This window comes from Anser brachyrhynchus (genome assembly GCF_964034855.1).
Source record: "Anser brachyrhynchus genome assembly, chromosome: Z".
NCBI classification, from domain to species: domain Eukaryota; kingdom Metazoa; phylum Chordata; class Aves; order Anseriformes; family Anatidae; genus Anser; species Anser brachyrhynchus.
Genome location: NC_137697.1, coordinates 11,128,847 through 11,141,071, shown reverse-complemented (window position 1 = coordinate 11,141,071; position 12,225 = coordinate 11,128,847). Strand labels below are relative to the sequence as shown.

Here is a 12,225-nt window from a genome sequence, read left to right as displayed (position 1 = left end):
ATCTGTAGCCAGCCAGACTTTGTGGTCTGCCAGCAGGTGAAAATGTATTCCTCCACATAAAACACCATTAGTATTTAGGATGTCAAAACAGACACTTTGACATCCCTTTGAAAGCCTTTATGTCAATCATAGCTGCAATGGCTGAATGTTCTTATGAGTTTGCCTACGTTATTCCCGTGAATCAACATGTTTTATGACCTTCTCCAGCACTTTTCCCTAGTGCCAAATCTGTGCGATTTGCTTCACCATATTCATCCTCCACTAAAAGGGTGAATGCTTATGAAGTTAACACATCTGTTCAGTATATAAATCCTACCACATCAAACAAAATGTAAGTAATAGCCATTCTGTCAAGTTCAAATTTAGTTTTATATAGTCTTTTTTAATATATAAACTCCTAGGTGCCTGTGCAGTGTTTTATAATGCAATAATACAAAACAAGTGTCAGTTTTATCGATACTGGTGGTTTGTAATGCAATACAAATAACTTTGAAGTAAAATTTAAGTTCCTTTTATTTCCTCATGTTATTGCCTAATGGATTTGCTAATATAATAATATGTATTTTTTCTTGTGTTAGTAGGTCTGTTCAGACTATTGTTTTTAGTCTAGAAGAAATTTCATTTCTAGAAGAATGACACAGTCATTCTTTTCTGGTATATGGGAGTATATTAGGAATGTTGATGCCTCATGTATTTACAGCTTCACTTTGAACAACTTTAAAACTAATGTTAGTTGAAGTACTCTATCTTCAATAGTTTGAAATTAAAATATTGCTGAAATTATCACTATAGGACCAAACCACTACACAGTAATTAAAAATCATTTATTTTTTCAGTACCTTCTACTTATCCAGACAAGGTTGATGCTTTGCTTATTTTTCATTATTTTGTCTTTTTTTCCTGACCATTTTTTTTTCCAAAGCATCTTCTATAGTGTTTCTTTCCTACTTTTTTTTTTCCTATGGCTTCACCCTTTTAATTGTTTAGTCAGATTACATGGAAGCTTTCGAATGAACAATATATATTTTTTTTCTAATAACTTTTCGAATATGAAATTAGACTGACCATGCTGTAACTTTTCAGATTCTCCTTTTTCTCTCTTAGAGGTGTTTGTGGTGTTTGCCTAGCATACCTCTAGGATTCTGGAGTTATGTCACAGAATGGTATGACTCAGAAGTGTGACTGGTGCCTCCTCCTTCTCCTGACCCCTGTCAGAGTGCTTAGCACAACCAGCCATAAGGTGAATACCCCTAATATGTAAGCTGGCTGTTAATGTGTACCCTTGCCCCCTTCTCTCTCCTGTCTGGGTGTGGGGACACCCTCTGACACGGTGGCTAAGCCCATCTGCATTCTCAACACCCAGCTGCAGGGTTGCCTGGAGATGGTGACACCCGTCCTGGAACAGGGAAGTGTAACAGCATGGGGAACGCTGTCTGTAAAATTCAGCAAACCCTAAGTGGGACTTGGGCTGGAGCCACAGCTGGATGGCACAACCCGTGACCCCCTAGTGGCAAGGGATGTCTCCACCATTGTCTTCTTCCTCCCAGGGCAGAGTGAGTGACGCATTCTTTTACGTAAAGCCTGAGTCTGGGTTATGACTGTATCATGAACTGATAGATAAGGATTTGACCCAGTCTGCCGAGGGTCCAGCCAGGTGACTGAAAAAAACGGTGACTCTATAACTGAGAATTCTAGAAATTCTGTGCAACTGCAGGCTATGCTAAGTGCTAGAAAATGTAGACAACAAACTATGCTGATTGTCGATTTCTTTCTTCTGTAATATAAATCTCTAATTATAACCAGAACTGTGTGGCCTGTCCTCATTCTGCCAAGGATCCGTAAAGAATCTGTCTGTCCTCTGTAGTGTTGGGTGACAAGTTGTAAATCTCAAAATAACCTGGTTTATGGTGTGTTAAACAAACATGCGAACGATCTTTATCCATATCCGTAGTTCAATCCATATTAGCCATTTCTATGACTAAAAAATCTCTCTCTCTCTTTTTTTTTCTTTTTTCTTTTTTTTTTCTTTTTTTTTTCTCCTTGAATCACCTCAGTGACACTCTGGAAAAATCTGTATTCATTAAGATAGCCTGATAAGACTTCTGGACGCAACATTCCACTGAGTTTGGGCTGAATACTGAAACATAGATGTTCTCCAGCTCAGGACTTTGAACAGCAGTGTTGAAGAAGGCAGAGAACATTCAGCCAGACTTAAGTGTTAGCAGCCTTTCCCAGGGAGATCTGTAAAGTAGCAAACAGAGAAAAATGAATACTAAACTAATTATAGAAAAATGTGAATCATACGTTTTTCTTGTTTGAGGTAGAAGTTTGAGTCATACACTTTCATTATTTAATTAAAAAACCCTCTTGTCTGAAGAAATGAGGGAATTAATAAACCGCAGGTGGTGAGACCAAGAATTCAGAAGGTGTGCTGATGTGCCAGATTGAGCAAGTAACTATTTTCCAAAAGCAGTTGATTCAGATTATAAATGAAGACCAAGGGGACCATTAGATTATCTTGTTCAAAGCTGTCTACCCAGCAGCCTGATCTATACTCAACATGCTGGAGAGTCCTGTCTGGCTCCTCAAATGTTTGTGAAAATTGCTTAGTGCATTCGTACACACCCAGATATACTACCACAATGTCCTGATCATGACCAAATGATTCATCCAGGTAGAGAAGGAATTCAGATAGCTATAATGTGGCCTTTTCTGTTCTCTTATATTTGAAAAGCCTTATGAAATACCTGCTTATTCCTGTAATGATAGCAATCATATGTAAGAAATCTTTTCTATGTTAGAAGACTCAGCATGTTTCCATTGCACAATGTCTTGCTCCGTGCATAAAAGGGCTTTAATGTCATGCCTAGAGCAAGGCAGATGTATGCTGTTACACAAGAGAAAAACATATCCATAGAACCCCTTTGATAGGTATGCATAGTGAGACAATACCAGTGACTGTCTGAATTTTGTAAAGGAAAATAAATATGGGCTGTGCCTCAGACAGAATGATAAAGGACTCTTCTGATAATTCTCCTCATTCTATTACTGTCTCAAGAGCAAAGGGAAGATGTAAGGAGCTAATGAAAGTCAAAATTATAGTAATAACTGTAAAATGTAATACTTAAAAACTGTAACATGCTGAATTGTGAACTGATACTAAAAATCCTTAAACCGTGCATCTGTGACAAAAGGGTATCGGCTTGTTCCTTTGTTATCTTTATGTTTTCAGAGGAAGTGCACAGCTAGTACAGGATGTGCATTTATGTCTACTCAGTACTGCCTGCCGCCTTACAAGCTCCATGCCAAATCTGGTCTGCTGTGTGTAAGTTTCATACTTTTGTAACCCCAGGAAAGTTGGCTGACTAGTGAAATCAGGGAGAACAGTGTCTGGTGAATGCTGGGAGAGAGGATTGTTGAGTTCTTTTAATCCTAATATTTTCTTTTATATTATTTTGAATTTCTGGAAGAAAGAACAAATATAAGAATTCATGGGTTTATCAGATCCATAAACCATAGTGACTTGAGAATTATGAGAAGCGTTCCTAAAAGGATTGCATAGTGATTTAGTGCTAAAGTAACAGTAGGTGTTAAGTACTTTGTGATTTTTTCATTTTATCACAGCATATAAATTCAACAGCGTTGGCTATGTCAATGTTTGGCTGGAAAACCTCTTCAGGAAAATGTTTAAAAAAAAATAGTTAAAATGTTACCTATGTTTGTTCTTAAACATAATTCATTTTTGTATAAGTGCACCATGAGTAGAAATAACATATAAAAACATTGTTTATAAGGATATTGTGTATATACTGCATCTTCATGTGTAACCCAGATTTTCGCAAGGAAATCTTTCATAACCTGATTTGCAAAAAATGGTTTTGTTTTGTGTTTATTTGTTAAGCAACAGTGAACATCAGGAAGTGAAACATGCTGATTTTCCCATACTGTTTAATGATCTATGGAAATCTAAAGGGTTTGCAAAGGATGAAAGCTAAACTAGCAGAAAAGTTTCTGACCTAGTGCACTATCAGTTCTGCTGTTCCCTGTGTTATACGCACAGGATTATTAACAGATAATTTTAGATTACTCCTCCTTTCAGGCCACATCATCTTCCTATAAAACTGTAGACCTATGGACTATCTTATTGCTGAGGAGAAATAAAGTCTGACTGATATGTTCATAAAATGTTAACCATAGATGAAAATTTACTTTGGAACTTGGAGACAATCAGGGCAACATCCCACATGCAATTAAGGTAGATAATACTGAGTGCAGTAAAAAATGAGAAAGCAGACAACCTAGAAATAATTCTTCCTGGTATCTAGGGGAGAATCTTCAATAACTTTTTTCTTTCTAGCATAGCATTCCACCCATCCATGCAAGACCATGTGTGCTGTGTGTCACATTGACTGTAACTGTGCCATTTACAACAGCAGCTTAACTACTCCATTTGCAGGCGCACAGATGGAGCAGACACCAAACTACATGTGCTGCTGAAAAAGCACCCGTTCTGTCATTTAAGTTCCTAATACCAGCCTCACGTACGACCCACAATGCAAGCCTCAAGCAGTGCCTGAGCTGCTAAAGGCACAATGATTTGCCTGAATGGTGGAGACTGAAGCCCTACATTCAGTTTCAGGAGAACTAGATGTCTGAAACCCTGCCTGATCCCTTAAGTAGGTATTTTGTAACTTACCTTAAGCACATATCTGTGTTAAACAATCAACAGAAATTTCATCATTAACCTAAAGCATTTGCAAGCAAGACATCAGGAGCTCTGCAATGAAAAAGGGAATACAACTAAAAATCATTTATTGTTAATTATTACTATTATTGCAGTCATAGGATCACTTATGCATTTAGCTTTCTGGTCTGCCTCTCCTTCTGAATGCCTTCTAGCTGTATTGGAGAGAATGTTCTACAGCTTTATTGACATGATTTTTAAAGTGCAGCAAGTGTTTTTCACTTCACATTCTTATTTTGTTTCCTCTTCATGAGTTCTTACAGGAAATCTGGCAAAGACTGTGATGCAGGATCAGCACAAATCCCTGTTTTGTTTTTCTGCCTTTTTTTTTTTTCGCTGACAAGCAAATGTTCAGAGAAATGCAGCTTACAGTCTAGAAGGCTGGATTAAACCATTGGTCAAAGATGGGTGTGGGAGCTGCTAAGCTGTTACACCAAGAAACACTGACTCTGAGCTCTACTGGGAATACAATCCCCTCCTTAACTTTAATCCCTGTAAAACTACCTTTGAGACTGTTATATGCCTCATATTTAAATAATATCTAGTAAATAATATCAGGGATATGAGACTAGTATTTTTAGGCAAGTGTTGCTGCCAAGAGACAGCCAGAAAAAAAGAGAAAACAAAACAAAAACCTGAACATTAGATAAGGTCAGCTAGAGATGAGGACTTAACAAAGTAAAATTGGGACACATCTCTCCTTGTAGTGCTGCAAGAGTCCTTACAGATCTGGGGCCACAAATGAACAGCCACACAGACCGCTACTGACTGGAGAGATGTTGAGGCATGCTGTGATGACTACTTCTAGTCAGATCAAGGACTCAGTTACTTTTCAAGTTCCACAAGTTGAGCCAATGATTTTGGAACTGGATAGTGAGGAGACTCAAAAGTGAGTAATGTTGTTGCTGCCTGTAGTTAGATATACGATATGAAGCCTGTTCAGTGTGAATTCTTAGACAAGTCAAAAAGTTCATCCACGCATGTGTGAACATTTGAAATAGAGACAATTCCATTGAAGCAACCAAGAGGGGCTGCTAGTGAATTCTGCAGGGCAGATTTTCTCATGTCTTTTTGATTTGGAGTGATGTGACACAGTATGATAGCTTGTGCAGGTACTTCCAAAGTTGTCCTCGGGCAAGATGTCATATCATCTTTTATACTCTCCCTTCTCTTCCTTTCAAACACCATGTTATTCCCTCTGTGCTGTGCTGCATACCGTGGCCTTTATGCTGGAATTCCATTGCAGTTCTACTTCTCTCTTTTAATTCTTCCCCCAACAGCCCAAAATGTAGGAGACCAAACCATAGGAAAATAGTAAGACTGCCAATGTAGGGATAAAATGTTTGTAAGGAGTAATAGCCCCCAGTCTTTGAAGGCCCATTGCCAATATACTGCAGAAATAATATTCTGTAGGCAGAATTTTACTTTGCCTTCGCGGTTATATTCAAGAACTGCACCCATGAGAAGTAAATTATAGGACTGTAACATCACAGGTTTGGGAACTTCAGCTACATATATATTTCATCCAAAACATACACAGATAAGTGTATGTTACTTAATTATAATTTTCAGAACGAATGTGAAATCTTCAAGAGAATAGTTGTGGATTCCCCGTCCCTGGCAGTGCTCAAGGCCAGGCTGGATGAGGCATTGGGCAGCCTGTTCTGGTGGGAGGTGTCCCTGCCCATGGCAGGGGGGTTGGAATTAGATGGTCTTTAACGTCCCTTCAAAACCAAACCATTCTGTGATTCTACGATAGTAGGAAATACGTGCAAATCTAAAGCTGGTAATAGTCTTACAACAGATCTCTTTTTTCACCATTTAATTTGAATTTATGAAAATATATTATGTGCTCCAGTACTACAGCTATTCCTGTCCATTAAATAAATTGGCATTTAACACTTCTGGAAGGTATGCAATCATGCAGCATTCTCATTACATTCTGAGTGTGGGGAGTGTGGGATGCAAATACCAAGTAGCTATATATCAGTAAATGGTAATGTAGCTGCTGAAATACTATTTGCTGAATGCAAAACTTGTAAAGTCAGTACAGTTTTGTTATCAGAAATTAAATCGAGGCAGGGACTGAGTTTTAGTCACTATGGCTTTCTCTTTAAATAATAGCACTGATGACAACTGGAAAGGTGTTACCTTAAGATAGTTGATACAAGCCCTTCTCCCATATTAACTGGTGTTTACTGATCTAACTTGAAGATTTGACTCTTCCAGATTTCCATCAGCTTTCAGAAACAGAGGGAGGTGGTTAGTCTGTTCAGAATTTGATTGCTGCAAGCAGATGCAACTCTCCCTCTACTTCCATATAACATATGCTTAATAAAACAGTTCAGACCTTCCACCAGTCTTTAGAAGGTCAGCATTGCTTTACAATATTTATTTATGTACAGAGACCAATTGAACTATCTACATTTGGAGCTCATTTTGGTTCTAGGAAACCCTCTTTTTGTGAAAATAGTTTTTGCTCATGGTGGGAGTAGAGGAGTAGATGGCTATCAATTTCAGCTCCTTGAATGCTGTAGCTGTAAAGTGTAGTCTGTTAAGTGAAGACTCACTTAGATCTATCTATTTTTATATTTCATCTTCAAATTGCTTCAGCAGTTCACAGACAACAAGCTACTGAGAGTGCTTTGATGCTGAAATTGCAGCTGCTTTTGAATTTCCAAGATGGACAGGATAGGAATAAATGGTTGGTTTAGTCAGTTATGCCTTTGTTACTGGTGCTGGTGGCACACTCGCATACTCTTGTCCTAAGAAGGGCACACAAGATTTTTTCACAGTTCAGCATTCCAGGTCTATAATATCTGAAAAGAAGTATCATCAGCAATCAATCTGCAACATCATGTATTTGAAGCCACATTTTTTTTTTAAAGTTTGTCAAACTCCATTTCATGTAAAATGATCTCCATCTTGCACTCAGCTGAATCTACCCCTAAGCTCTCTTAACATCTGTTGCAGACCATGATGTTGGCAGCCACTGCTATATATCAGGAAAATAAGGCAACATAGAGCCACAGAAAGGAATTTGACTGAAAATACGTTGTCGATTTTTTCATCACAACTCAACAGATCTTGAAACAGATCTTGAAAAAAGCCTTTTGCATACAAAATCCCTCTCATTCATTGGCTGGACCGAGTTTTCACTTCAGTTTTCATGTATTTTACAACAGGTTAGCAAAAAACAGCTTTGAATTTCCTGTAAAGTTCACAGTATGTTGTCACTGAAGCCTATGCATTATGCTGTTATAGTTTCCATTCTCCAGATAGGGTTCAGTGCAGTGAGCTATGCTTGGATGACCTGTTATAAATCATTAACAAGAACTTGTTTTTATGGGTATTTCTGGTGAGAGACCTTTACTGTCACCTGGAATGAACTGCTGTGAATTTAGCAGATGAATCATTTTCTTCCACATCTCCTGAGGAGAGTTATTGGGTGTAAAGATATTAATGGGGGTTGTCTGTATTGCTGATCTTCTAAAGTTATAATTACAGCTACACTCTCTTTAAGGCCTGGTCTGTTAATGTGAAGAGAACTGTCTAAATACAGCAAAATCAGAGGGGTTGTTTAACCTATTGAACTCATGAACTCATATTCCTTAGTCCAGATCTTTAATCGCTTTAGTTATGCACAGACTCAGTGCCCAGTACTGGAAAGCCTAAAGCTGCCTGCTGAATCCGAGGTGCAAGTGCATCATCCCTGTGGAAAGAAAGATCAGGGATCACTGTGTGGAATATGAGATCCACGTAGGAGATCTGTACAGCCAGCCAGCTTCGGGCACTGTGTGATTATGTTTGTTTTTCCTGGTTTATTGTCTACCACACCAGGAGCCTAAGCAGAACCAAACCAAAGGCATTTTCAGTTTTCTTCTGTAGATCACAAGACTGCTAAGTATTACTAAATATGCTAAACCACACAAAAGTATAGAAGATTTCCTATACCTATGATCTCAACCACTTCTTCTTAACGACCTCTTAGGTACGTACCATTAGGTAATTTGTTCGTCCTCAGACAATATGATGACCACGGATCTTAGGCCCACTGAAGTGGTGTGGAACTTGTAGGCTGACACAGTTATTGCAGGATAAATGCAGAAAGGAAACGGAGCCAACAAGGAACTCAGAACATACATAGATATTCAGCAATAGGGTCAGTTTGAACTTGTAATGTGTGCAATGATTATAACTGAGGACATGTCTGATGGAAAAAATGATTTTCCTTGTTAATTACAGTGTGAGACAGGTTAAAGTAGAGAAAGATACTGCATTATTAAAATGGAATTTCCAAGAAGGAAAACAAAGCATCTATTTAAAAAAATCGGAGCTTCTTTTAGACCCATTGTTATTTTTTAAATAGACAGCTGTGTGTATCAGCTGTTCCTTAGTTCACTGAAGCAAACTCCAGGACTCAGTGTCTGAAGCAACATCTTTTGTTGCTTCCTTTGAATTCTGTCAAGTATGCATTTGGCTATCTTGCACTGCTCTGGCAGAAGACCAATATTGCACTGCTCTCCCTCTTTCCGGAGTTACTTCAACTAATGAACTTGTGGTTCCGATTATTTTGCTGAATCTATTTTATTGTAACATATATTCTTAGTTTCCACTTATATTAACCTTTATTTACAGCATTTAACCAAAGTTTAAGGTTAAGCATTAAGTCAATGGCCTGTTTTTGTTGTAATTTATTCCTCTATAAAGTATGAGTAAGTTCACTGAGTTGACATAGTTACAACGGTATAAAATGAGAATACATACAAGAATAATCAGTGGAGACTTACAGTCTGCTGATGGACTTTGAATTCCCTGTTTGTGACATCCTTCAGTCCCAAGAGCAAAGACACTGAAGTCTTGAGATCTTGTGACAGAATTTGTGCCGGATCCACGTTCTGCCTCTGTTCTCTCATTATTTGCACACGTTGCAAATCACTACAGCAGACTTTACCAGAGTATAATTGCCAACAGCCTCATAATTCCATGTCCATCTGGGATTTTTTCAGAAATGTGTATGATACCAATTACCAATCTAGATGACAGAAATAGTAAACATCAGTTAATTTCCAAATTTCCTTCACATTGGCATTTCTGTGCTGTTATGCTTTGAGAAGTTTGATACATATCAAAAAGTGTACAGTTTATGCTCAATATGAAGGGAACAGGGCTGTTATTTCCCCCAGAACCATTTTTCCCCCCTGCTAGGAAAGAGAGTGAGTAGTAACAGGATGATAATTATAAAAATTATTTTCTTTGAAACTGAAGACTTGTCCAAATTAGAGCTGATAACTGCCTCCTGCAGTGAGACTAGAACATTCTCAACAGCTAAGAAAATGCTTGCAGTGGAAATCAAAATTAAGATTTAGAACAATTATTTCATTAGAAGCTATGGATAAAGGGCTACAGGAGCCTTCTAATTAACAGGGGCAGGCTGTAAGAAACTGAATGTTTAGAATTTTATACTGTAAATTTTACAATTATGTATTCAAGAAATGCAGAAGTGAATTTTTTTTCCACTCAGAAAGGGTAATGCTTCAGACAGAAGTTTAAACATATCTAGGGGGTCATACATTTCTAAAACAACTGAATTCAAACCATCTACACCCACAGCCAACATAATATTCCTTACCACTTGCTTTAAGATGGAAAAAGTTTCTTCCTCAAGAAATCTTGAGGCAGAACAATGGTCTTAGGTAGGGTGAATGTTATAGGGCAAGATGCTTATGGCTTATAATTATGAATGTGGTTAAGGCCTTCTTCTCAACATTGTCAATGTTGTAATAGCTATCATGTAATGTAATACTAAATAATGTAATAAACAGTAATCATCAGCACAGTGATAGCTGGTAACAGAACTGCTGCTTCTCATCTCTCTGTAAGGCAACTGAGGGTCTGCAGGTGTCTCTGCATACTATTTGGGAGCAAATACTAACTTTTCAGCAGTGACCACTGTGGATTTCCATCCTCATCAGGAAGTTAGCTGAATTATAAGTCAGCTGTTTTAGCTCACTCTGTCTGGACCCTTTATTCTTCAGTAGTTCTGAGCTGCGAGTCTCAGCTGCGCTCAGTGGTATAACTTATAGCTCGTAGGCTCAGCACTGGTTAATTAAACGTTGTGCATGTCCCTCTGCATAGCTGCAGAAGAAATGGGAATGGAGTACTGCTCTTTATTTCATAGTATTTCCGCCTGTGTTGCAGTAACTGGTAAGACACCAATAGTCAGTTACTACTGAGCTGTATCTTACTCCTCTCCCTGTTCACAGAGCTGTACCTGCTGCATTTCTTTTTAGCTGCTTCAGTGCTCATTTAGGAATTGACAGACCTGATGTGTACCAAATACTTCCAGCAAACCCTGTAGGGCTTTATTAGCACTGAAAATCAACAATTTATCTTGAGGCAACAGGCTCAGCAAATAATCTGTCTCTTGCAACAGTACAGGACATCATCACAGCTCTGAGGGCTTGGTTCCAGCTATGAGGCCTGGCAGAGTACACAGAGATTCACTTCACTAACAACATAAGCAACATGAGCACGTCCCACTTCAAACAAACAAACAAACCAGTCCCTCTCTGACATCTGTTTCTGCTTTCTTCACTGTGTCCTCAGAGACTATGGAATAAAACTTCAGATCTTTGTCCTTCTTTCCACTGGCTTGAGTGTAGCACATCCTGACGATAAACCCCGAGGTCAGCAGTTCCATTCCTTGTGCCCAACAAGACTTTCGACCAGAAGCATGAAGCTCGTCTATGCAGGAGACAGTCTCAGGCCACAGAGCTAAGCAGTGTAAATCTCACCACCTTAAACTCTGCAGGCATACTGCTTTTAAACACTTATTTCTCCATAAACACGTACTTTGAAGGAAATCTATCTCAAGCAAATTGCTGTCAAAGTAAAACACTTCATGCATGAACAGTTCCCTCTCTGAGGAAGGGGTAAGAAAGCAGCTTCACACAAATGTTCTCAGGCACCTCAGTGATGACAATGTGGGAAGAAAATGTAGCAGAGATAAATGGCTGCTGCCAGTAGGTAGAGCTTCATGGCTTCCGTGCATCTACATTGCTTTAAATGTCAGGAGATCTGGACGTTAACCTCCGGCATAAGCTGTCAAACTGGCAGATTCTCCACAAGTTTTAATGCCAGCTGACGTAACCCAGAGCAGCTGTGCAAGAGGAGCTCTGCAGTGCTCAGGCGCTCAGCCTGGGTACACCACCCTCTAAGCAACCACGAGATAAAGCATAAGTGCAAAAACCTGCTAGCTCAGCATTTTTGTGAGCGGAGAAGTACCTTCCCCCTCTGGCTGTGTTCACAAAATAAGGACTCGTTGGCCCACCCCTCCCCGCTGGCTGTACCACTGCCTCCAGCTCTCTGGGGTGACCGGTGCCTGGCACGACCCGAAATTCAGCCCTCGCGCCTGGCACTCCTCGCCGTTCCGCGTGACAAGACGCTTCTGTTCACAATTAGTTAACCCAGAAATATTT

General features: G+C 39.0%; 1 long non-coding RNA gene across 1 annotated transcript; it reads right to left on the bottom strand.

Moving 5' to 3' along the window:
• Nucleotides 1–2,109: 2,109 nt before the first annotated feature.
• On the bottom strand, nt 2,110–12,109 carry LOC308186113. Its single transcript, XR_013943916.1, has 3 exons — nt 9,535–12,109; nt 4,697–4,777; nt 2,110–2,241 (listed from the first exon to the last, which is right to left on the bottom strand). It is a non-coding gene; the product is annotated as an uncharacterized lncRNA (long non-coding RNA).
• Nucleotides 12,110–12,225: the final 116 nt, after the last annotated feature.